A 25,168-nucleotide genomic window follows, 5' to 3' on the forward strand; every position below is an offset into this window, starting at 1 on the left:
TATATGAGATACTTGAGGATAGTATATGAATACTTGTTAAAGAACAAGTTCATTGAACTCACTATGAGAGTTCCATTTGGTGTTTCACTCAAGTGTCTATGAAAATACTCTCATGTGTCAACAATGTAAGTAATCTTTAGACTTGTGATACTAGATCATCTTGTATGTGAATTGTTATACTTTGATTTTACATTTACAAGTTTGGAGATGACCAGATGCCTAAATAGGGTGCTTTTAGGTCTAACATTAAGTCGTGAAGATGAATAAGTAGTCTAGAGAGGATTCATCACCCCAAGTGATTTGAAAGGGACATATCTCATTTGCTCCTAGCTTATATTGACTAAAAGTCTTTGGCCAAGGCAATCTTGATAGGTCAATATAGAAGCTGCAAGACTAATATGGATAAATTAGAAAGTAGACACTAAGCCAAGCTTTCTATCTATTCGGGATATATGATGAAAGGATCGAATTAAAGTGAGATACTATACACTGAAAGGTTAGTCAAACTATATTGACTGTCCTAGCATTTGGGTGGTCATGATGTATTGCTAAATACCACTCATGATCTATAAATATAAATTTAAATTCTTAATTGAATTAATTTATATTTATTGACAACATGTTGGGTACCTAATGGGTCACACACATAAGGTGAATTGTCAAAATTAATTTGAGTTTAATTGGATGTGATCTGATTGATCTTATAGAGGCTTAATCCAATTAAGTATTAGGCTAAATCAAATATGATTTGATAGAGTATTAAATAAAAGCTCAATTAGCCCAAGACATATTCTAATCCTTGTTGGATATAAAGTAGATCAATTCACTCTCTAAAAGAATCCTTTAGCCGTCTCTTGAACATACAAAAGAGTTCTACTTTTATTTTCTCATTTGTTGAGATAGGATCATTGCCAAAAGGAAAGAAACACAAGAGAGCTCAAAGTTGAAAATTTGCTAGCACAAACTTTGGCTTAAGGATTCACACACTATTAGTGAAGAGATTTTCGTAAATCATTGTGTGGATCACCATTAGAGGTAGGACAATTGTGCTACTATGGTTTGATAAATCTTAAATGGTGTACAAAAGTTAAAAACGAAAAGCCAATGAGGACTCCACCAAAGAAAGCAAACATCAAACTTTCAGATATGCCGAAATCTTTCTCTTGTGGTTTTGTTTATATTAGTTTCAATTAAAGCGATCCATGGCTTATGGGATTAAAATTTTAATATTCCGCTACGTATGATTCGCTTTAGCATGATTTGAATCCCTTTCAACCATGACCAAGACTCTTCGTCCTGAACGTCACCAATGCCTAATGTAACCGAATATATTTGCTTGTTCCCGTCTTTGTAGACAGCAACAAATAGAATACCATTGAATCTACCTTTTGGATGTGTGGCATCGAGAGCAACTACAGGCTATATTATAACCCTAAACCCCCAAATACATGCTCCATACACCCATAAACTATATTTGAATTGTTGTGCCTGATCGGTAGCCACAGTTGTGACTATTCTGGGATTTCCACGTTCCAACATATGGAAATACGAGAGTAGGAGTTGGAATGACTCTTCCAAGGGATCAAAAACAAGACTCTCCGCATACTCCTTCATTTTTTAGGCCTTACCATACGAGCATTGCAATCCCCACTTACGATTGATCTCTTTCATTATTTCCTTAAGTCTCAATGGTGTTACATTATTTCCTTATAGGTTGGGAGACATAAGTTCACCAATTAACCTTACGCTCGGTATTCGGTACCTACCTTGAAAACCATCAACAGTACACCTGTGTACCTTGTGGAATGTGAGAACTTACCAATAATCTCTGTCAGGTAACTTTGTTGCACATACAATGAACTTTCATGCCCTGTCTTTACAAGCAATCTCAAAACGAGCGTGACATGACTTTGTAACTCTAATATCAAAATTCTCATTTAGTGCCAACATGTTCAGAGCTCATCTCAATTCAACCTTGGAAGGAAACACTTTTCCTCAATATAAGTGGTCATCGATTGATTTGGACTCCTCGATGGCAACTGTTTCAAAAGAGATCATATCTGCACCCAGAATAAGCCATTGATGAGATATACTTGCATTTACCCTTTCTTGATCACTGTCATTGGGTGAAAGAATCCTTTTGTCACCAATAATGGGGTTGTTGTAAATAGGGTCATCACACTGAACATCTACTAAGACAACAGTTGTGGCATGTTCTATACCACCATTCACATGCTTACAATCCGAATATCATTGTCATCACCCATGTCATCCTTTAAACAATCATTATGCCCGCCAACATAATCATCATCATTCCATTCAGCAATGTCATCCTCTACACAACCATCATGCATATGATCAAATGCATCATCATCACTCATGCTCGTCGCAGTGTCATTTAAGAATGGTAATGGACCCGCTGTAGTATTGGGCAACGGTTGCATTTGTTGGCAAGAACGAAGTATTTGATTCGATGCACATGTTGATCGAATTTGTGCAGACAACATTTCCAAATACCTCGTGTGTGTACCGGGCTACTCAAACTCATGTGCATACATTAATGGTGATTGTGAAATACCCCATACTTTGATATGGTGATAAATAAAATTGATCGAATGCTTATTGAGGTCAATTAAAATGTTTAGAAGTGATAAAAGATGAAAGGAGTAGTTTAGGATAAAATGTTTCGCAAGTGAGAAAATAATAATAAAATAATAATAATTTTATCAGAGGAAAATTTGTGAGATAAAAGGCGATTTGGAAGTCAAGTGAGGCATAATAAGGTATTTTGGGTATCAAGGAGACAAGATAAAATTTTTAGAATAAAATAATATTTTATTAATAAAATATTATTAAAATATTAATATTTAGCCAGATGTCGAAGTCAATCAAGAAGAAAGATCATATGGTTGATCCAAGTGGGGGAGAAGATGACAAGCTCGACTCTATAAAAATATTTATCATGACATACATGTGATGGATAGCATGTTTGCATGCTAGGAGAGTTCCGAAAAATTTACAAAAGTCGGTATTGTACCTAGAGGTACAATAAAGTTGATTTAAACCTCGACTAGATCAAATAGAGAATTTATGATGAAATTAAGAATTTTAAAGTCTCAGAATGGTTTAATATGGTGATTCGGAGTTCGAGGATCAATTTGGAGTCAAACCGAAATTTTCGCTATCTAGGGGCAAAATGGTCATTTGCCACTTGGGGACAAAATGAAAATTTTAGAAAAGAATTTTTTGGCCCCATTTAACTTATTGGAGTATAATTTGACTCATTGGAGTAAGATTTGAGGTTTAAAAGTGAAAAATTTTAATTACGGTATAATTTGGAGTAAAAGGGTAAAATGGTAATTTTACCACCCCAGGGGCAAAATTGTAATTTTCCACCACCAGGACATTTTCCAGCACATGGTCTTCATTTATCCTCATTTTGACCATTGAATAATTGTGTGGTGGAGATAAAAAGGATTAAAATTTTAAAATTTTAAAAACGGGCCAATGACATGATGCCATGTGTCATACCTTTATTAATTTATTATTTTCCTTTTTAAAAGGCATAAAATCAGCCCATCTTCCACCCCATGGCCGGCCAAACCAGCAAGAAGAGAGAGAAAACAAAAACAAAACCCTAGAGAGAGAAAATCAAAGAAAAAGTGTGAATTTTCAAGGAAATTAAGTGAAAAAGGTGAGATTTTTTCTATTAAGCTTGAGTTTTCTTATTCCCAAGCATTTCTCTTTATTTTCCATGATTAAATTACATGTTTTCATGATGAATTCAATTCTGAAAAAATGGGTTAGGAGAGAGAAAGTTGTTGGATTTATTTGATTTTAATTTATGTTAGTGTTTTTAGTTAGTTTAGCATATTTAGAAACAAAACAAAAAGAAAAGAATTTATTTTCTCCCCCAACTATTAATGGCTGAATTTACCATGTAGTGAGTGAGGATGAGTTTGATTTTATTCTAGGAGAATTGGTTAAGGAATAATGAATTATGAGCCTAGAAAAATAATGGGAATTTTCGGAGCAAAAATACGAATTTTTACCCACTAGGGGTATTTTCGTAATTTACTGTTGGGACTGATAATTTGCATCACAGTGAGGGACATTAAGTTAATTTGGGTGCAATTGAGGTATAGAAACTGAAAAGAATTAAATTGAAGTTTAAACGAACCCGTTAGGAATTTAATCGGGTGATAAGACGAATTAGGCTAATACCGGATTTAGATAGTTACCAGTGCATTTTTGCATTCCATATCATGCATTGGTAGTCCAAATTAGTTTAATTTTGATTTAGTACCAACTTAGTGAAATTCTCGATTTTGCATTGTGTCAAGGTGGTGAGTCCTCTAATAAAGGCAAGGAAATTGCATCCGAGGACCAGTAGACAGAGTGCTTCGAAAGTCTGCATTCTAGACATTGTGAGTAAACTTATTATCGTCTTAATTATCTAGAGTAGTTTTATACAACTATGTGATTTTATGAAAAATGGGTTTAAATGGTAAATTGTTATGTTTTAAGGGAAATTGTGATTTTATAAAATGATTTTATAAATTTTCTAAAAAATCGAATATTGGTTTTGAAAATAGAGTAATTGGAGACTGCTAGTTTGTGTTGCAAATTTATGGTTCTGAATTGAATGGCTTATGACAATAAATGAGCATGAATGGCTAAACTGATTTTGGTGTTATAATTATTTATACTGTGTATTCAGCCTTGAGAGGCTAGGTTGCGATAAATTGCCATGACATGCTAGAATGAATTTTATTGATTGGTGGATTATATATTAATTATTTACTGCAGAGGGGGTTCCGTGGACCAGCCTATTAGAGGGGCACGGTAAACTCCATTATATTATTACCTCGAACGGAGAGGCGCGTAGGGTATCTCCTGGGGTATAGCTTAGGGTTCACTTCACTCCAAACCACCACGTGAAGGGGAACTCAGCCAACGCCAAGGAACGGCTGTATTTTTTTCAAACAAAAATATATTTTAAGTATACACAAAATTTTAACATCCTTGGCGGACTCGGTTAGATGCCCTGCGCAAGGTATCACCGAGTATGAGTTTTGGCACGAGCCAAAGTTTTAAGAAATTCATAAGCCAAGTTGATTACTCGATTTTTATGGATTGATTTTATTTGGTTGAAATGAGTTGAATGGTAATGAAATTACAGTATGATGATTTTTTTTAATTGTCTCCATTTACTCGACTTTAGATAGTTTAGATGGTATCTGTTTACTCACTAGGATTTTATAATCTCACCACCCTCATTTCCTCACATTTCAGGCTCGAGAAATTCCATAGTTAGCTGACTTTGACAAGGACCTTCATTTGGACTCGAATCGGTAAAAGCTGTAGGTTTCCAACTTTCGATGCATTTTGGTTAGATGTGGGCCCACGTGTCACTGTAAAAGAAATTTTATGCTTTGGTTATTTGCTTTATAGTATATATGAATATAATTAACTTTTACGCTATAAGAATTATGTACCGATAGTTTTATGAAAATTATTTTACAAGAAAATAGTTTATTTTATTGAATATTTTTATTATATTCAAATTGTCAAATTTTCACTTCAAATGAATGTTTTAGATACTTAATTTGTTTTTAAATCAATAAATATATATTTTCAGCTTACCTACTACATTTTTAGCAAGTTTCGAGGTTTTCGACAAAAATAACGAAAATGCCCCTGTAAGCAAAAAAAAAACAATATGTTATGTTTTGATTTAGAAATGATTTGTAATCCTTCGTATTTTGATATTTGATAACTATTGCTCACCGGGGAAATGTGAAAGCTGATACGAGAGCCTTGCGAGGTTTCGATCGACATTCGGGGTGAAGAATGTTTGTCGAGGCTTCGCGGCGGTTGTCACGGGCTCGATGGGGAGTTTCGGGTCATGACAGTTTATATTTACTTTAAATGGCAGTGCTATCAATTGAAAAAGTTCCAAGCAAGCAACGACTACAAATTATACAACCGAGATTGAATACATCTCCACGTCTAAGGCAACGAAAAAGAGAGTTTGGATCAAGAAGTTCATAGCTAAACTTGTTGTGTTTCCTAGCATTGTTGATCCTGTACCTTTGTACTGTGACAACAATTGAGCCATTGCGTAGGCAAAGGAACCGAGGTCTCATCAATGGTCCAAACATGTATTGTGGCGTTATCACCTGATCAAGGAGATCATTAGAAGAGGTGATATTAATATAGAGAGAGTACCCACAGAGGATAACTTAGCTGACTCTTTCACTAAAGTTCTGTTCCAGTAGAAACATGATCACCACTTGAAGGGTTTTGGTATTAGATAAATGGGCGATTGGATTTAGTGCTAGTGAGAGATTGTTAATGTAAGTAGACCTAGCAATTCGTTTTTTTGTGTGTTAAACATGTTAGAGACGATTAGACACGAAACACCTTAAGGTTAAACACAAACACGACATGAATAATATTTGTGTCTTAAATCTAAAACATGTACATATATACGTTTAATAATCGTGTAGCATGACATGACACGATTAACTTGTTTGTTAAACATGTCAATATACGATACAACACAATTATTAGTATGTTTAACACGATTAAATAAAAATGTTTACAATTAAATATAATTTTATTATTTAAATTTAAAATCAATAATTATAACAAAACAAAATAATAATAACATCAAATACTACAAAACAAAAGTTCAAAATTAGGTTTTGGGCATGGCATAATTACATTATTATCTTTATAAAATTTTAAAATTTTATTAAAATAATTATTTAAAATTATTTAAGTAAGGATAAAATAGTCTTTGACTACTAATTTTTAACAAGTTGATAAACGTGTCACGTATACATGTTTGAAAACAATAACATAATTAAACACATTTATACGTTTAAACATGATTAACACAATTGATTAAATATGTTTAAATGTATTTTAAACATGTTACTCGTGTCTGATACGTTAAGACACAAAAATATTTGTATCTTAAATGTATCAGACACGATTAAACACGAAATATGTTAAGGCTAAACTTAAACTTGATTAACCCCATGTCGTGTCCAAAATTGTCAAGTCTAAGTGTAAGCCTTACAAGCCAATTGATTTTGAGCTTGTAAAACACTACATTAATTTGTCATATTCCATGTTAAATACATTATAGATATTTTATATAATGTATGAAGTATTTCTTTATCCATAAGTTTGTTTACAAAGAGTTATGAGAGACTTATGTAGATAAAGCTCTTGGAACATATTGGCCTTGCAAAGAAATTATAAAAGTTATAATTATGAGATTTTTATGCATCTAAGCTTTGTTTCTAAATGTGTTCCTGGTCAATGTATTGTCAAAAATAAGGATATTGATAATGTCCAAAAATTGATACATGTTAAGCCTCCTTACTTCGAAAGTAAGTAACCGATCTTATAGGTTGAAGTATATGAGATACTTGAGGATAGTATATGAATACTTGTTAAAGAACAAGTTCATTGAACTCACTATGAGAGTTCCATTTGGTGTTTCACTCAAGTGTCTATGAAAATACTCTCATGTGTCAACAATGTAAGTAATCTTTAGACTTGTGATACTAGATCATCTTGTATGTGAATTGTTATACTTTGATTTTACATTTACAAGTTTGGAGATGACCAGATGCCTAAATAGGGTGCTTTTAGGTCTAACATTAAGTCGTGAAGATGAATAAGTAGTCTAGAGAGGATTCATCACCCCAAGTGATTTGAAAGGGACATATCTCATTTGCTCCTAGCTTATATTGACTAAAAGTCTTTGGCCAAGGCAATCTTGATAGGTCAATATAGAAGCTGCAAGACTAATATGGATAAATTAGAAAGTAGACACTAAGCCAAGCTTTCTATCTATTCGGGATATATGATGAAAGGATCGAATTAAAGTGAGATACTATACACTGAAAGGTTAGTCAAACTATATTGACTGTCCTAGCATTTGGGTGGTCATGATGTATTGCTAAATACCACTCATGATCTATAAATATAAATTTAAATTCTTAATTGAATTAATTTATATTTATTGACAACATGTTGGGTACCTAATGGGTCACACACATAAGGTGAATTGTCAAAATTAATTTGAGTTTAATTGGATGTGATCTGATTGATCTTATAGAGGCTTAATCCAATTAAGTATTAGGCTAAATCAAATATGATTTGATAGAGTATTAAATAAAAGCTCAATTAGCCCAAGACATATTCTAATCCTTGTTGGATATAAAGTAGATCAATTCACTCTCTAAAAGAATCCTTTAGCCGTCTCTTGAACATACAAAAGAGTTCTACTTTTATTTTCTCATTTGTTGAGATAGGATCATTGCCAAAAGGAAAGAAACACAAGAGAGCTCAAAGTTGAAAATTTGCTAGCACAAACTTTGGCTTAAGGATTCACACACTATTAGTGAAGAGATTTTCGTAAATCATTGTGTGGATCACCATTAGAGGTAGGACAATTGTGCTACTATGGTTTGATAAATCTTAAATGGTGTACAAAAGTTAAAAACGAAAAGCCAATGAGGACTCCACCAAAGAAAGCAAACATCAAACTTTCAGATATGCCGAAATCTTTCTCTTGTGGTTTTGTTTATATTAGTTTCAATTAAAGCGATCCATGGCTTATGGGATTAAAATTTTAATATTCCGCTACGTATGATTCGCTTTAGCATGATTTGAATCCCTTTCAACCATGACCAAGACTCTTCGTCCTGAACGTCACCAATGCCTAATGTAACCGAATATATTTGCTTGTTCCCGTCTTTGTAGACAGCAACAAATAGAATACCATTGAATCTACCTTTTGGATGTGTGGCATCGAGAGCAACTACAGGCTATATTATAACCCTAAACCCCCAAATACATGCTCCATACACCCATAAACTATATTTGAATTGTTGTGCCTGATCGGTAGCCACAGTTGTGACTATTCTGGGATTTCCACGTTCCAACATATGGAAATACGAGAGTAGGAGTTGGAATGACTCTTCCAAGGGATCAAAAACAAGACTCTCCGCATACTCCTTCATTTTTTAGGCCTTACCATACGAGCATTGCAATCCCCACTTACGATTGATCTCTTTCATTATTTCCTTAAGTCTCAATGGTGTTACATTATTTCCTTATAGGTTGGGAGACATAAGTTCACCAATTAACCTTACGCTCGGTATTCGGTACCTACCTTGAAAACCATCAACAGTACACCTGTGTACCTTGTGGAATGTGAGAACTTACCAATAATCTCTGTCAGGTAACTTTGTTGCACATACAATGAACTTTCATGCCCTGTCTTTACAAGCAATCTCAAAACGAGCGTGACATGACTTTGTAACTCTAATATCAAAATTCTCATTTAGTGCCAACATGTTCAGAGCTCATCTCAATTCAACCTTGGAAGGAAACACTTTTTGAAATACCCCATACTTTGATATAGTGATAAATAAAGTTGATCGAATGCAAATTGAGGTCAATTAAAATGTTTAAAAGTGATAAAAGACGAAATGAGTAGTTTAGGATAAAATATTTCGCAAGTGAGAAAATAACAATAAAATAATAATAATTTTATCAGAGGAGAATTTGTGAGATAAAAGGCGATTCGGAAGTCAAGTGAGGCATAATAAGGTATTTCACGTACCAAGGAAACAAGATAAAATTTTTTTTTTAAATATTAATATTTAGTTGGATGTCGAAATCAGTCATGAAGAAGGATCATATGGTTGATCCAAGTGGGGGAGAAGATGACAAGCCCGACTCTATAAAAATATTTGTCATGACATACATGTGATGGATAGCATGTTTGCATGCTAAGAGAGTCCCAAAAAAAAAAAAAAAAAAATTTACAAAAGTCGGTGTTGTACCTAGAGGTACAACAAAGTTGATTTAAACCTCGAACTAGATCAAATAGAGAACTTATGATGAAATTAAGAATTTTAAACTCACATAATGGTTTATTATGGTAATTTGAAGTTCGATGATCAATTTGAAGACAAACCGAACTTTTCGCTATCTAGGGGCAAAATGGTCATTTGCCAGCTAAGGACAAAATGGAAATTTTTAGAAAAGATTTTTGGCCCCATTTGACTTATTGGAGTAAGATTTGAGGTTTAGAAGTGAAAAATTTTAATTTCGGTATAATTTGGAGTAAAAGGGTAAAATGGTAATTTTACCATTCGAAATCGAAAATTTAATTTTTTGAAAGGATTTTGATCAAATTTAATTATTTGGAGTGTGAAATGAGTATGAGGAGTGCAAATTATGCATTATGGCAAATTTTCAATTTTTGGGGCAAAAATGTAATTTTTGAAAAGTTCGGGGGCAAAAGTGTAATTTTGAAGAATTTGCTCCACCAAAACTTTGGAAAAATCTGGAAATTTCACTTAAGGCTTGGATAAGTCAAAGGGAATGCATGGTGGAAAAATTAGGACAAATGGATGGCTAGAAAAAACAAATGAATTAATAAAATATTTAAAATATGAATAAAATAATATTATTTCATTAAACAATAAAAAAGGCATAAAAAAATCAGCCCACCCATTCTTCTTCTTCAACATTCGGCCAAGCAAGAAACAAGAGAGAGAAAGGAGAAAACAAAACCCTAGAGAGAGAAAATCAAAGAAAAAGTGTGAATTTTCAAGGAAATTAAGTGAAAAAGGTGAGATTTTTTCTATTAAGCTTGAGTTTTCTTATTCCCAAGCATTTCTCTTTATTTTCCATGATTAAATTACATGTTTTCATGATGAATTCAATTCTGAAAAAATGGGTTAGGAGAGAGAAAGTTGTTGGATTTATTTGATTTTAATTTATGTTAGTGTTTTTAGTTAGTTTAGCATATTTAGAAACAAAACAACAAGAAAAATATTTATCTTCTCCATGAATTTCCCTAGGCCGAATCTAGCCAATGGTATGTGAGGATGAGGTTGACTTTATTTTAAGAGAATTGGGTGGAAAAATGATGAATTATGAGGTTGGAAATTAAATGGGAATTTTCGATGCAATAAATTGAAATTTTTACCCACTAGGGGTAGAAGCGTAATTTATAGTTCGGACTGATAAATTGGACCAAATTCACAGTCATTGAGTTATTGTGGATATAATTGGATAATTGAAATTGAAATGGATGGAATTGGAGTCGAATTGGGGATTTTAGGAATTTACACCGTGTATAGGCGAGTTAGGTCGGACATCGCAATTAAGCGATTGTCTAGACATTTCAAATCCTATCTAGTGCATACGCATGGGTAAGAGCCTGAAATAATTTATGAGAAATTGACACAATTTATTGAATTTTGTGTCATGGATTATGGATAGGTGGTGACTCAATTGTTTCGGGTAAGAGACTGCACCCGAGGGCGGATAATAGGAGTATTTCTACTCCTAATACTGTGAGTAAACTTATTATCGTCTTAATTATCTAGAGTAGTTTTATACAACTGTGTGATTTTATGAAAAATGGGTTTAAATGGTAAATTACTATGTTTTAAGAGAAATTGTGATTTTATAAAATGATTTTATAAATTTTCTAGAAAATCAAATATTGGTTTTGGAAATAGAGTAATTGGAGATTGCTAGTTTGTGTTGCAAATTTATGGTTTTAAATTGAATGGCTTATGACAATAAATGAGCATGAATGGCTAAACTGATTTTGGTGTTATAATTATTTATACTGTGTATTCAGCCTTGAGAGGCTAGGTTGCGATAAATTGCCATGTCATGCTAGAATGAATTTTATTGATTGGTGGATTATATATTAATTATTTACTGCAGAGGGGGTTCCGTGGACCAGCCTATTAGAGGGGCACGGTAAACTCCATTATATTATTACCTCGAACGGAGAGGCGCGTAGGGTATCTCCTGGGGTAAAGCTTAGGGTTCACTTCACGCTAAACCACCACGTGAAGGGGAACTCAGCCAACGCCAAGGAACGGCTGTATTTTTCTCAAACTAAAAATATATTTTAAGTGTATATGAAATTTTAACAGCCTTGGCGGACTCGGTTGGATGCCCTGCGCAAGGTATCACTGAGTATGAGTTTTGGCACGAGCCAAAGTTTTAAGAAATTCATAAGCCAAGTTGATTACTCGATTTATATGGATTAATTTTATTTGGTTGAAATGAACTGAAAGGTAATGAAATTACAGTATGATGACTTATTTAATTGTCTCCATTTACTCGGCTTTAGATACTTTAGATGGTATCTGTTTACTCACTGGGATTATAAAATCTCACCCCTTCTTCCTATATATTTTTCAGGCTCAGGACAGTTTGTAGATAGTCGAGTAGGACGAGAACTAAGCTCGGAACTGCATTATAAAAAGTAAGAGTTCACAGTCTTACATCCTCTTGGTCAATTGGAGCCCACGTGTCAGTGCAGATCAAAACTTATATTTTGGTTATTTGTATTTCTATTCATATAATTTTTATTTTACTTTCATGTGCGAAAAATTATTTACGAATATTTCTATAAAAATTTATTTTATGAGAAAATAGAATATCTTATTTATTATTTTTGAATAGTACTAGTTGTCAACAATTTGCTTTCAAATGAACGTTTTAGATACTTAATTGTTTTTAAATCATTAAATATATATTTTCTGCTTACCTACTACATTTTTAGCAAGTTTTGAGATTTTTGACGAAAAATTACGAAAATACCCCTGTGAGCCAGAAAATAATATTTTATTGTTCTTATTTGAAAATGACTTATGATTTTTCTTGAAATACGAGATTTAATAACTGTTGCTCACCGGGGAGATGCGGAAGTTGATGCTAAGCCTTGCGAGGTTTTAATCGGCATTCGGGGTGAAGAATGTCTGTCGAGGCCTCGCGGCGGTTGTCACGGGCCCGATGGGGAGTTCCGGGTCGTGACAATTTTATTGGTATCAGAGCATGGTTTAGAGATCAGATATTTTGATTTTAAAGCTTTGGATTTTAAAGTCTTTGGTTTTAAAGTTATTTTAAAGAATCTACACTGACACTGCGTGGCCCCAAGTCTAGTTAAGTTAAGATAAGTTAAGATAAGTTAAGTTAGGTTAGATTGAATAGTATTTATGCATCTTCAGATAGAAATCTACCTACTCTTGAGATGCATAAATAATTAAGCAATTACTATTTGATTACATATAGGTTTTGAGGTGCACTGGTGACATACACACCATGTCTAGAAGTGGTGGTAGTCTCGATACCTCTCATAGTGATAGCGAGAGATCTTTAGATTCTACGGCTAGAAGCAAATGGCACCTTGATACAGGTGATTCGGAAGGTGGTCCATCCCGAATTCCTGATAATAGAATTCCTAAGAACTTAGCAGAATGGGTTCATAATAAGGAAAGCTTTGAGAGTAGCCAGAATTTTGAAAGTGAGAGTAGCTCCAATAATCTAAAACTGAAATAGATTTCCTTTTGAAACAATCCGAGGAGTACCATAGAGAACATACGAGGAAGGCAATTGCAAGGGGAGATATTCGTCTTAAGAAGGGGGTAAACGTTGTACGCCATTTTCCTCCTGGATGTGGAAGGAATGCTGCACCGGTGAGTGCCAAGTAAATTAGGAGAAGACAACAAGCTTGGATTGAAAAACAAAGAAAGAAATCTTATGAGGAGGAAAACCTGGAAGAGAATCTTTAGGAGGACTCGAAGTAGAATCTTCCGATAAGATCAGATTAAGATGATGATCCCAAGGACATGTAATATTTTCATATGATTTTACACTACCTTAACTCTAAGTAGATGTTGTGTAAAAGAGATAATAATTATCTATATAAAGAAGTAAAAATAGTTTGGCTTTTAAAATATAGGACTAGAATGTATTATAAAATGGTTGTTTCAGTAACTGAAAGTATATGGGAATCTTTAGTATGATAGAGATAAATTGGTAATATAATTATTGAGGAAGGTTATAGAAGGAAGCAATAAGGTTATAAATGACATTCGGAATGGATAATGTGATTACATTAATGATTGTAATTTAAGCATGAAGGGGATTATTCAGTGATGTTATGATATTATGAGGTAATAGTTGGGCACAAATATAACCAAATGAAGTTAAATTATGGAATATGGGGAATATAAAATTTTAATTCAGTAAGGATTGCGAGAATAAAGTGAGGAGGAAGCTGGGCTATTTTCGTAGTTAATTATACCGAAAGTCAATAAGATTATTGGAGTATAAGACAAAGAAGATAATTGGATAGGGATGACAATAAATTTGAGGAAAGTTGTAGATAGTAAGCAACTTATGTGTGGAGTGGTATATGTATCATGAATTTATTACATTGTATGGAAAGGATGTTATGAGGTGGAATTTTATGAACGTTGATAAAAGTCAAAAGATGACATGAGATGAAAGTATTAACTTGGCTTAGTGTGTATGACAAGAAAATAGAAGGTATCTATACTTATGGAACTCATGATATATATCTAAAAGGGAATCCACTGGTTGAGAATGATTGATGTGGTGACTTTGAATGCAGACAAATAGCTTTGATGGAAAAATTTCTAATAGCTACAGTACTTCAGCATTGACTGTTCAACGTTACACTGCTCCGAATACCTCACGCCTATGATGCATGAGTAAGATGGGAGTGACACGATAATGAGCTTACAAATTGAATTTTGGTTGTTGGTCATTGTGTTTTGTTATCTGAGAGTCTTAAATATTCTGGAGAATGTTCACCCAAATGAATTGAAAAACTTCTTTATTGCGTTGTATATGGGCATATAATTAAAAAAAAAAAATTGAAAGATTCTTGAAATGACTATATTGAGATGAGATACCAAATAATGAAAGTGTGAAGGAAGAATTACGAGACTGGTATAGAAAATCAGTTTATATAGAATATCATTACGAGAATTTGTAATATCTGTTTTGATACAGTAAAATGACAAGGGTTAGTAACAACATGAGGCTAATTGTATGGCACCCTGGAAACCTATGAAGACGAGTTAAGGATTGAATGGATGAGTACGTATTTATATATCTTTAAGATTAAGTGTTTTAGGAATACATAAACATCTTTGAGAAGAGATTATAATCATACACAACAAGTATGAAACGTAAAATTTTTAAAACTTGCTGAGAAGCCTAACGGCTAAATCACAAGTTAAGGGATCACATGCTGTGATACATAAGTTTAAGATAGATATTCCCAAGGAAATACTCAAGAGAAGCTTTGCTCTGGATCTCGTTAAAGCAAGCACTAAGTTATGTGATTATAAAAAGGAAGCTGTAAACTGAGAGTGATATTAGTATTAATATTGAAAAATACTTGAGGAGAATCTAGTTTTAAGTTTTATAATTTCAAGTACAATTTATAGATTGGTTAAGGAAGAATGATGTTATGTTCATATGAAGGAGTGGAACAAAGGATAATAGAAGTTGACCCTGACAATGAAGTCAGATAATGAAACTTTCCTAATATATTATGGAAATTGGAATTCGAAAATGCTTGAGGCATACATGATTCAAATGGGTTCGAGTCTTAAGTGACAAATCAATATCGTAATGCAAGAAAGATACAAGGTAATATAGAGGCATGAAAGATGATTATGGACAAAAGGATGACTCTTAGGAATTGTGGTATTGCATGAGATGCAATGATCAAGTTGAGATAAATCTTTGAGGCATCAATAGGATTATAAAGCATAAACGCATAATAGATTATAATTCAATGGAGATGACATTGTGATGAATGATATATAGTATAAGGAAATTCAAACATATGGTTGGAAATGATATGAATGATATGAAGTTATACACAAGTATAATAAGAAGGTTGACATGCACTATAAGAATTATTATAATGAAACTAGGATTGGGATACGGATGAATAAAGGGGGAATGTAGTCCAAGGCATGTGAACACATGGATTCCTATATATAAAGAGAGATGTTGACATTTGAAAATGCATGTATATATGTATATATGAAATTGATAATTTTACTAACTAAAGTGAAGAATGGTTCTCAGTAATTGAGAGATTTTGAAATAGTGTCTAGAGAAGTCAGTGAGCTAAAGTGTTAACGGACATGCAATGAACGATGAAAGTTATGAGTGACTTTGAAGGTAAACCTTGAATTGTTTAAGTTCTTAATGGAACTCTAATAAAGGAAGGGTATGCACCAGTATAAGATGGATGAATCAAGGTTGAGAAATTTGGTACGGAGCGAATTAATAAAATGATGATTAGGTATACATAAGTAAGTATGATATGTGATCGAAATCAGTATAATTGAGGTGAAGTTATGGTTCAAATTTAATAATGGTGATAAAGGCATGCTTAGTGTCTCGATATAAGAGATCATGGTTATGAAAAGTATTACTGATCCAGTTCCAAAGGATGATAAGTGCCATAAATAAAGCATTTAATTGAACTGAAGGTGAATGAGGTGAATAAATTGAATGTCCCTATAGAAGAAACAAGGAGTAGGATAATAGAAGGAGATTGATAATGCAACATCGACGGGAATTCGAGGACGAATTCTATTTAAGTGGGGGAGATTGAAATACCCCATACTTTGATATAGTGATAAATAAAGTTGATCGAATGCAAATTGAGGTCAATTAAAATGTTTAAAAGTGATAAAAGACGAAATGAGTAGTTTAGGATAAAATATTTCGCAAGTGAGAAAATAACAATAAAATAATAATAATTTTATCAGAGGAGAATTTGTGAGATAAAAGGCGATTCGGAAGTCAAGTGAGGCATAATAAGGTATTTCACGTACCAAGGAAACAAGATAAAATTTTTTTTTAAAATATTAATATTTAGTTGGATGTCGAAATCAGTCATGAAGAAGGATCATATGGTTGATCCAAGTGGGGGAGAAGATGACAAGCCCGACTCTATAAAAATATTTGTCATGACATACATGTGATGGATAGCATGTTTGCATGCTAAGAGAGTCCCAAAAAAAAAAAAAAAAAAATTTACAAAAGTCGGTGTTGTACCTAGAGGTACAACAAAGTTGATTTAAACCTCGAACTAGATCAAATAGAGAACTTATGATGAAATTAAGAATTTTAAACTCACATAATGGTTTATTATGGTAATTTGAAGTTCGATGATCAATTTGAAGACAAACCGAACTTTTCGCTATCTAGGGGCAAAATGGTCATTTGCCAGCTAAGGACAAAATGGAAATTTTTAGAAAAGATTTTTGGCCCCATTTGACTTATTGGAGTAAGATTTGAGGTTTAGAAGTGAAAAATTTTAATTTCGGTATAATTTGGAGTAAAAGGGTAAAATGGTAATTTTACCATTCGAAATCGAAAATTTAATTTTTTGAAAGGATTTTGATCAAATTTAATTATTTGGAGTGTGAAATGAGTATGAGGAGTGCAAATTATGCATTATGGCAAATTTTCAATTTTTGGGGCAAAAATGTAATTTTTGAAAAGTTCGGGGGCAAAAGTGTAATTTTGAAGAATTTGCTCCACCAAAACTTTGGAAAAATCTGGAAATTTCACTTAAGGCTTGGATAAGTCAAAGGGAATGCATGGTGGAAAAATTAGGACAAATGGATGGCTAGAAAAAACAAATGAATTAATAAAATATTTAAAATATGAATAAAATAATATTATTTCATTAAACAATAAAAAAGGCATAAAAAAATCAGCCCACCCATTCTTCTTCTTCAACATTCGGCCAAGCAAGAAACAAGAGAGAGAAAGGAGAAAACAAAACCCTAGAGAGAGAAAATCAAAGAAAAAGTGTGAATTTTCAAGGAAATTAAGTGAAAAAGGTGAGATTTTTTCTATTAAGCTTGAGTTTTCTTATTCCCAAGCATTTCTCTTTATTTTCCATGATTAAATTACATGTTTTCATGATGAATTCAATTCTGAAAAAATGGGTTAGGAGAGAGAAAGTTGTTGGATTTATTTGATTTTAATTTATGTTAGTGTTTTTAGTTAGTTTAGCATATTTAGAAACAAAACAACAAGAAAAATATTTATCTTCTCCATGAATTTCCCTAGGCCGAATCTAGCCAATGGTATGTGAGGATGAGGTTGACTTTATTTTAAGAGAATTGGGTGGAAAAATGATGAATTATGAGGTTGGAAATTAAATGGGAATTTTCGATGCAATAAATTGAAATTTTTACCCACTAGGGGTAGAAGCGTAATTTATAGTTCGGACTGATAAATTGGACCAAATTCACAGTCATTGAGGTATTGTGGATATAATTGGATAATTGAAATTGAAATGGATGGAATTGGAGTCGAATTGGGGATTTTAGGAATTTACACCGTGTATAGGCGAGTTAGGTCGGACATCGCAATTAAGCGATTGTCTAGACATTTCAAATCCTATCTAGTGCATACGCATGGGTAAGAGCCTGAAATAATTTATGAGAAATTGACACAATTTATTGAATTTTGTGTCATGGATTATGGATAGGTGGTGACTCAATTGTTTCGGGTAAGAGACTGCACCCGAGGGCGGATAATAGGAGTATTTCTACTCCTAATACTGTGAGTAAACTTATTATCGTCTTAATTATCTAGAGTAGTTTTATACAACTGTGTGATTTTATGAAAAATGGGTTTAAATGGTAAATTACTATGTTTTAAGAGAAATTGTGATTTTATAAAATGATTTTATAAATTTTCTAGAAAATCAAATATTGGTTTTGGAAATAGAGTAATTGGAGATTGCTAGTTTGTGTTGCAAATTTATGGTTTTAAATTGAATGGCTTATGACAATAAATGAGCATGAATGGCTAAACTGATTTTGGTGTTATAATTATTTATACTGTGTATTCAGCCTTGAGAGGCTAGGTTGCGATAAATTGCCATGTCATGCTAGAATGAATTTTATTGATTGGTGGATTATATATTAATTATTTACTGCAGAGGGGGTTCCGTGGACCAGCCTATTAGAGGGGCACGGTAAACTCCATTATATTATTACCTCGAACGGAGAGGCGCGTAGGGTATCTCCTGGGGTAAAGCTTAGGGTTCACTTCACGCTAAACCACCACGTGAAGGGGAACTCAGCCAACGCCAAGGAACGGCTGTATTTTTCTCAAACTAAAAATATATTTTAAGTGTATATGAAATTTTAACAGCCTTGGCGGACTCGGTTGGATGCCCTGCGCAAGGTATCACTGAGTATGAGTTTTGGCACGAGCCAAAGTTTTAAGAAATTCATAAGCCAAGTTGATTACTCGATTTATATGGATTAATTTTATTTGGTTGAAATGAACTGAAAGGTAATGAAATTACAGTATGATGACTTATTTAATTGTCTCCATTTACTCGGCTTTAGATACTTTAGATGGTATCTGTTTACTCACTGGGATTATAAAATCTCACCCCTTCTTCCTATATATTTTTCAGGCTCAGGACAGTTTGTAGATAGTCGAGTAGGACGAGAACTAAGCTCGGAACTGCATTATAAAAAGTAAGAGTTCACAGTCTTACATCCTCTTGGTCAATTGGAGCCCACGTGTCAGTGCAGATCAAAACTTATATTTTGGTTATTTGTATTTCTATTCATATAATTTTTATTTTACTTTCATGTGCGAAAAATTATTTACGAATATTTCTATAAAAATTTATTTTATGAGAAAATAGAATATCTTATTTATTATTTTTGAATAGTACTAGTTGTCAACAATTTGCTTTCAAATGAACGTTTTAGATACTTAATTGTTTTTAAATCATTAAATATATATTTTCTGCTTACCTACTACATTTTTAGCAAGTTTTGAGATTTTTGACGAAAAATTACGAAAATACCCCTGTGAGCCAGAAAATAATATTTTATTGTTCTTATTTGAAAATGACTTATGATTTTTCTTGAAATACGAGATTTAATAACTGTTGCTCACCGGGGAGATGCGGAAGTTGATGCTAAGCCTTGCGAGGTTTTAATCGGCATTCGGGGTGAAGAATGTCTGTCGAGGCCTCGCGGCGGTTGTCACGGGCCCGATGGGGAGTTCCGGGTCGTGACACTTTTCCTCAATATAAGTGGTCATCGGTTGATTTGGACTCCTCGATGGCAACTGTTTCAAAAGAGATCATATCTGCACCCAGAATAAGCCATTGATGAGATATACTTGCATTTACCCTTTCTTGATCACTGTCATTGGGTGAAAGAATCCTTTTGTCACCAATAATGGGGTTGTTGTAAATAGGGTCATCACACTGAACATCTACTAAGACAACAGTTGTGGCATGTTCTATACCACCATTCACATGCTTACAATCCGAATATCATTGTCATCACCCATGTCATCCTTTAAACAATCATTATGCCCGCCAACATAATCATCATCATTCCATTCAGCAATGTCATCCTCTACACAACCATCATGCATATGATCAAATGCATCATCATCACTCATGCTCGTCGCAGTGTCATTTAAGAATGGTAATGGACCCGCTGTAGTATTGGGCAACGGTTGCATTTGTTGGCAAGAACGAAGTATTTGATTCGATGCACATGTTGATCGAATTTGTGCAGACAACATTTCCAAATACCTCGTGTGTGTACCGGGCTACTCAAACTCATGTGCATACATTAATGGTGATTGTGAAATACCCCATACTTTGATATGGTGATAAATAAAATTGATCGAATGCTTATTGAGGTCAATTAAAATGTTTAGAAGTGATAAAAGATGAAAGGAGTAGTTTAGGATAAAATGTTTCGCAAGTGAGAAAATAATAATAAAATAATAATAATTTTATCAGAGGAAAATTTGTGAGATAAAAGGCGATTTGGAAGTCAAGTGAGGCATAATAAGGTATTTTGGGTATCAAGGAGACAAGATAAAATTTTTAGAATAAAATAATATTTTATTAATAAAATATTATTAAAATATTAATATTTAGCCAGATGTCGAAGTCAATCAAGAAGAAAGATCATATGGTTGATCCAAGTGGGGGAGAAGATGACAAGCTCGACTCTATAAAAATATTTATCATGACATACATGTGATGGATAGCATGTTTGCATGCTAGGAGAGTTCCGAAAAATTTACAAAAGTCGGTATTGTACCTAGAGGTACAATAAAGTTGATTTAAACCTCGACTAGATCAAATAGAGAATTTATGATGAAATTAAGAATTTTAAAGTCTCAGAATGGTTTAATATGGTGATTTGGAGTTCGAGGATCAATTTGGAGTCAAACCGAAATTTTCGCTATCTAGGGGCAAAATGGTCATTTGCCACTTGGGGACAAAATGAAAATTTTAGAAAAGAATTTTTTGGCCCCATTTAAATTATTGGAGTATAATTTGACTCATTGGAGTAAGATTTGAGGTTTAAAAGTGAAAAATTTTAATTACGGTATAATTTGGAGTAAAAGGGTAAAATGGTAATTTTACCACCCCAGGGGCAAAATTGTAATTTTCCACCACCAGGACATTTTCCAGCACATGGTCTTCATTTATCCTCATTTTGACCATTGAATAATTGTGTGGTGGAGATAAAAAGGATTAAAATTTTAAAATTTTAAAAACGGGCCAATGACATGATGCCATGTGTCATACCTTTATTAATTTATTATTTTCCTTTTTAAAAGGCATAAAATCAGCCCATCTTCCACCCCATGGCCGGCCAAACCAGCAAGAAGAGAGAGAAAACAAAAACAAAACCCTAGAGAGAGAAAATCAAAGAAAAAGTGTGAATTTTCAAGGAAATTAAGTGAAAAAGGTGAGATTTTTTCTATTAAGCTTGAGTTTTCTTATTCCCAAGCATTTCTCTTTATTTTCCATGATTAAATTACATGTTTTCATGATGAATTCAATTCTGAAAAAATGGGTTAGGAGAGAGAAAGTTGTTGGATTTATTTGATTTTAATTTATGTTAGTGTTTTTAGTTAGTTTAGCATATTTAGAAACAAAACAAAAAGAAAAGAATTTATTTTCTCCCCCAACTATTAATGGCTGAATTTACCATGTAGTGAGTGAGGATGAGTTTGATTTTATTCTAGGAGAATTGGTTAAGGAATAATGAATTATGAGCCTAGAAAAATAATGGGAATTTTCGGAGCAAAAATACGAATTTTTACCCACTAGGGGTATTTTCGTAATTTACTGTTGGGACTGATAATTTGCATCACAGTGAGGGACATTAAGTTAATTTGGGTGCAATTGAGGTATAGAAACTGAAAAGAATTAAATTGAAGTTTAAACGAACCCGTTAGGAATTTAATCGGGTGATAAGACGAATTAGGCTAATACCGGATTTAGATAGTTACCAGTGCATTTTTGCATTCCATATCATGCATTGGTAGTCCAAATTAGTTTAATTTTGATTTAGTACCAACTTAGTGAAATTCTCGATTTTGCATTGTGTCAAGGTGGTGAGTCCTCTAATAAAGGCAAGGAAATTGCATCCGAGGACCAGTAGACAGAGTGCTTCGAAAGTCTGCATTCTAGACATTGTGAGTAAACTTATTATCGTCTTAATTATCTAGAGTAGTTTTATACAACTATGTGATTTTATGAAAAATGGGTTTAAATGGTAAATTGTTATGTTTTAAGGGAAATTGTGATTTTATAAAATGATTTTATAAATTTTCTAAAAAATCGAATATTGGTTTTGAAAATAGAGTAATTGGAGACTGCTAGTTTGTGTTGCAAATTTATGGTTCTGAATTGAATGGCTTATGACAATAAATGAGCATGAATGGCTAAACTGATTTTGGTGTTATAATTATTTATACTGTGTATTCAGCCTTGAGAGGCTAGGTTGCGATAAATTGCCATGACATGCTAGAATGAATTTTATTGATTGGTGGATTATATATTAATTATTTACTGCAGAGGGGGTTCCGTGGACCAGCCTATTAGAGGGGCACGGTAAACTCCATTATATTATTACCTCGAACGGAGAGGCGCGTAGGGTATCTCCTGGGGTATAGCTTAGGGTTCACTTCACTCCAAACCACCACGTGAAGGGGAACTCAGCCAACGCCAAGGAACGGCTGTATTTTTTTCAAACAAAAATATATTTTAAGTATACACAAAATTTTAACATCCTTGGCGGACTCGGTTAGATGCCCTGCGCAAGGTATCACCGAGTATGAGTTTTGGCACGAGCCAAAGTTTTAAGAAATTCATAAGCCAAGTTGATTACTCGATTTTTATGGATTGATTTTATTTGGTTGAAATGAGTTGAATGGTAATGAAATTACAGTATGATGATTTTTTTTAATTGTCTCCATTTACTCGACTTTAGATAGTTTAGATGGTATCTGTTTACTCACTAGGATTTTATAATCTCACCACCCTCATTTCCTCACATTTCAGGCTCAGAGAATTTCGTAGTTAGCTGACTTGAACAAGGACCTTCATTTGGACTCGAATCGGTAAAAGCTGTAGGTTTCCAGCTTCCAATGCATTTTGGATAGATATGGGCCCACGTGTCACTGTAAAAGAAATTTTATGCTTTGGTTATTTGCTTTATAGTATATATGAATATAATTATCTTTTACGCTATAAGAATTATGTACCGATAGTTTTATGAAAATTATTTTACAAGAAAATAGTTTATTTTATTGAATATTTTTATCATATTCAAATGGTCAAATTTTCACTTCAAATGAACGTTTTAGATACTTAATTTTTTTTTATCATTAAATATATATTTTCGGCTTACCTACTACATTTTTAGCAAGTTTCGAGGTTTTCGATAAAATTGACAAAAATGCCCCAGTGAGCAAAAAAAAATGTTATGTTATGATTTGGAAATGATTTATAATCCTTCATATTTTGATTATTTGATAACTATTGCTCACCGGGGAAGTGCGAAAGCTGATACGAGAGCCTTGCGAGGTTTCGATCGACATTCGGGGTGAAGAATGTTTGTCGAGGCTTCGCGGCGGTTGTCACGGGCTCGATGGGGAGTTCCGGGTCGTGACAGATTGCCATTACTGTTAGTTAAGGACTGCATGGTCTGGTATGTGTGAAGCAGTATAAATCTAATTTAGGTGATTACTATGTTGGACAACTTGTTCATACAGCATAACATTTGTATGTCATTCCTTTTCGCAGAATACTTACTAAACCTTTATTATCCCTAATAACTGGGCGTGAAACCCTAACGGCATGACTGAGCAATGCATGTAGCTCGATTTTGTGATTCTATGAGTTTACCCCAACAACATCTTCAACTAGCATCATCAGGCCTAAAAATGACAACTCACTCCCAACACCCCTCATTCATGTCTCATCACTTTTGTAAGTGTCATCAACCCAATGACCACCGTATGTAATCATAAGCTTCACATTTGGCACGTCACTGAAATTTAACAAAAAATAAGTGTCACAATCAATTTATCAAAAATGTGTCATGCAATACCTAAAACTCAGTCACACAATGCCTAAAAACCAGTCAAACAATGCCCAAAAACAAGACACGTAATGATTAAGTTATGCAATGCTTAAAAGGCAGTCTCACAATGCCTAAAAACCAATCAAGCAATGTCTACAACCTAGCCAAACAATGCTTTAATCATGTAATACCTAAGTCACGCAATGCCTAAAAATCAGTCACGTAAAGCCTAAGTTACGCAATGCCTAAAAACCAGAGACGCAATGATTAAGTCACGCAATGCCTAAAAGCATGTCTCACAATACCTAAGTGATCACGTAATGCCTAAAAACCCGTCTCTCAATGCCTAAAAGCCAATGATGCAATGCCTAAAAACCAATTGCACAATGCCTATTAATTAATTGAATTGCTTACTCACAGCTAGGTTTAAGTTGCCAAAGCCATACAGTGTGCTAATTTATAGATATATTTAGTGCATGTTTGGCTTAGCTTTTTTTCAGCTAATCTACCTCTTAAAAGCAAAAGCTAGGCCAAACATGATCTTTTGAGAAGCTCTTAAAAAAATTACTTTTTTTATAACAAAATTTTTAAGAAAAAGTTTAAAAAAAAGCTCTAGGGAGGAGCTTTTTCTTCTCTTCTTTTAAAAACACATTAATTTTTAGGAAATACCCCTCTCTCAATTAATCTCCCTCTCCTCTCTTTCTTTCTACAAATTACCATTCTTCAACGTAAATCACGATTTCCCTCTTCTCTACCTCTCTCTACAAAAACTAATAAAAAAAATAGAAAACCCAACAACAGAATATCAAAATCTAGAATTTTTTTGTTCTTACAAAGATTAAGAGAAAAAAACTTTAAAATTCAAA

At 33.3% G+C, this 25,168-nt stretch overlaps 3 long non-coding RNA genes across 3 annotated transcripts; all 3 read left to right on the forward strand.

The window, feature by feature from the left end:
• Window positions 1-10,256: 10,256 nt before the first annotated feature.
• Window positions 10,257-12,678, forward strand: LOC148764745 (uncharacterized). Its single transcript, XR_016024168.1, has 3 exons — window positions 10,257-10,669; window positions 11,326-11,399; window positions 12,268-12,678. It is a non-coding gene; the product is annotated as an uncharacterized LOC148764745 (long non-coding RNA).
• Window positions 12,679-17,343: 4,665 nt separating this feature from the next.
• LOC148764746 (uncharacterized) lies at window positions 17,344-19,730 on the forward strand. The gene is made up of 3 exons (XR_016024596.1): window positions 17,344-17,756; window positions 18,413-18,486; window positions 19,355-19,730. It is a non-coding gene; the product is annotated as an uncharacterized LOC148764746 (long non-coding RNA).
• A 1,815-nt stretch (window positions 19,731-21,545) lies between these two features.
• Window positions 21,546-23,502, forward strand: LOC148764747 (uncharacterized). The gene is made up of 3 exons (XR_016024595.1): window positions 21,546-21,677; window positions 22,327-22,410; window positions 23,279-23,502. It is a non-coding gene; the product is annotated as an uncharacterized LOC148764747 (long non-coding RNA).
• The last annotated feature ends 1,666 nt before the right edge of the window (window positions 23,503-25,168 follow it).

The sequence above is a fragment of the Theobroma cacao genome, chromosome 1 (assembly GCF_053813885.1).
Source record: "Theobroma cacao isolate CCN51 chromosome 1, ASM5381388v1, whole genome shotgun sequence".
NCBI lineage: Eukaryota > Viridiplantae > Streptophyta > Magnoliopsida > Malvales > Malvaceae > Theobroma > Theobroma cacao.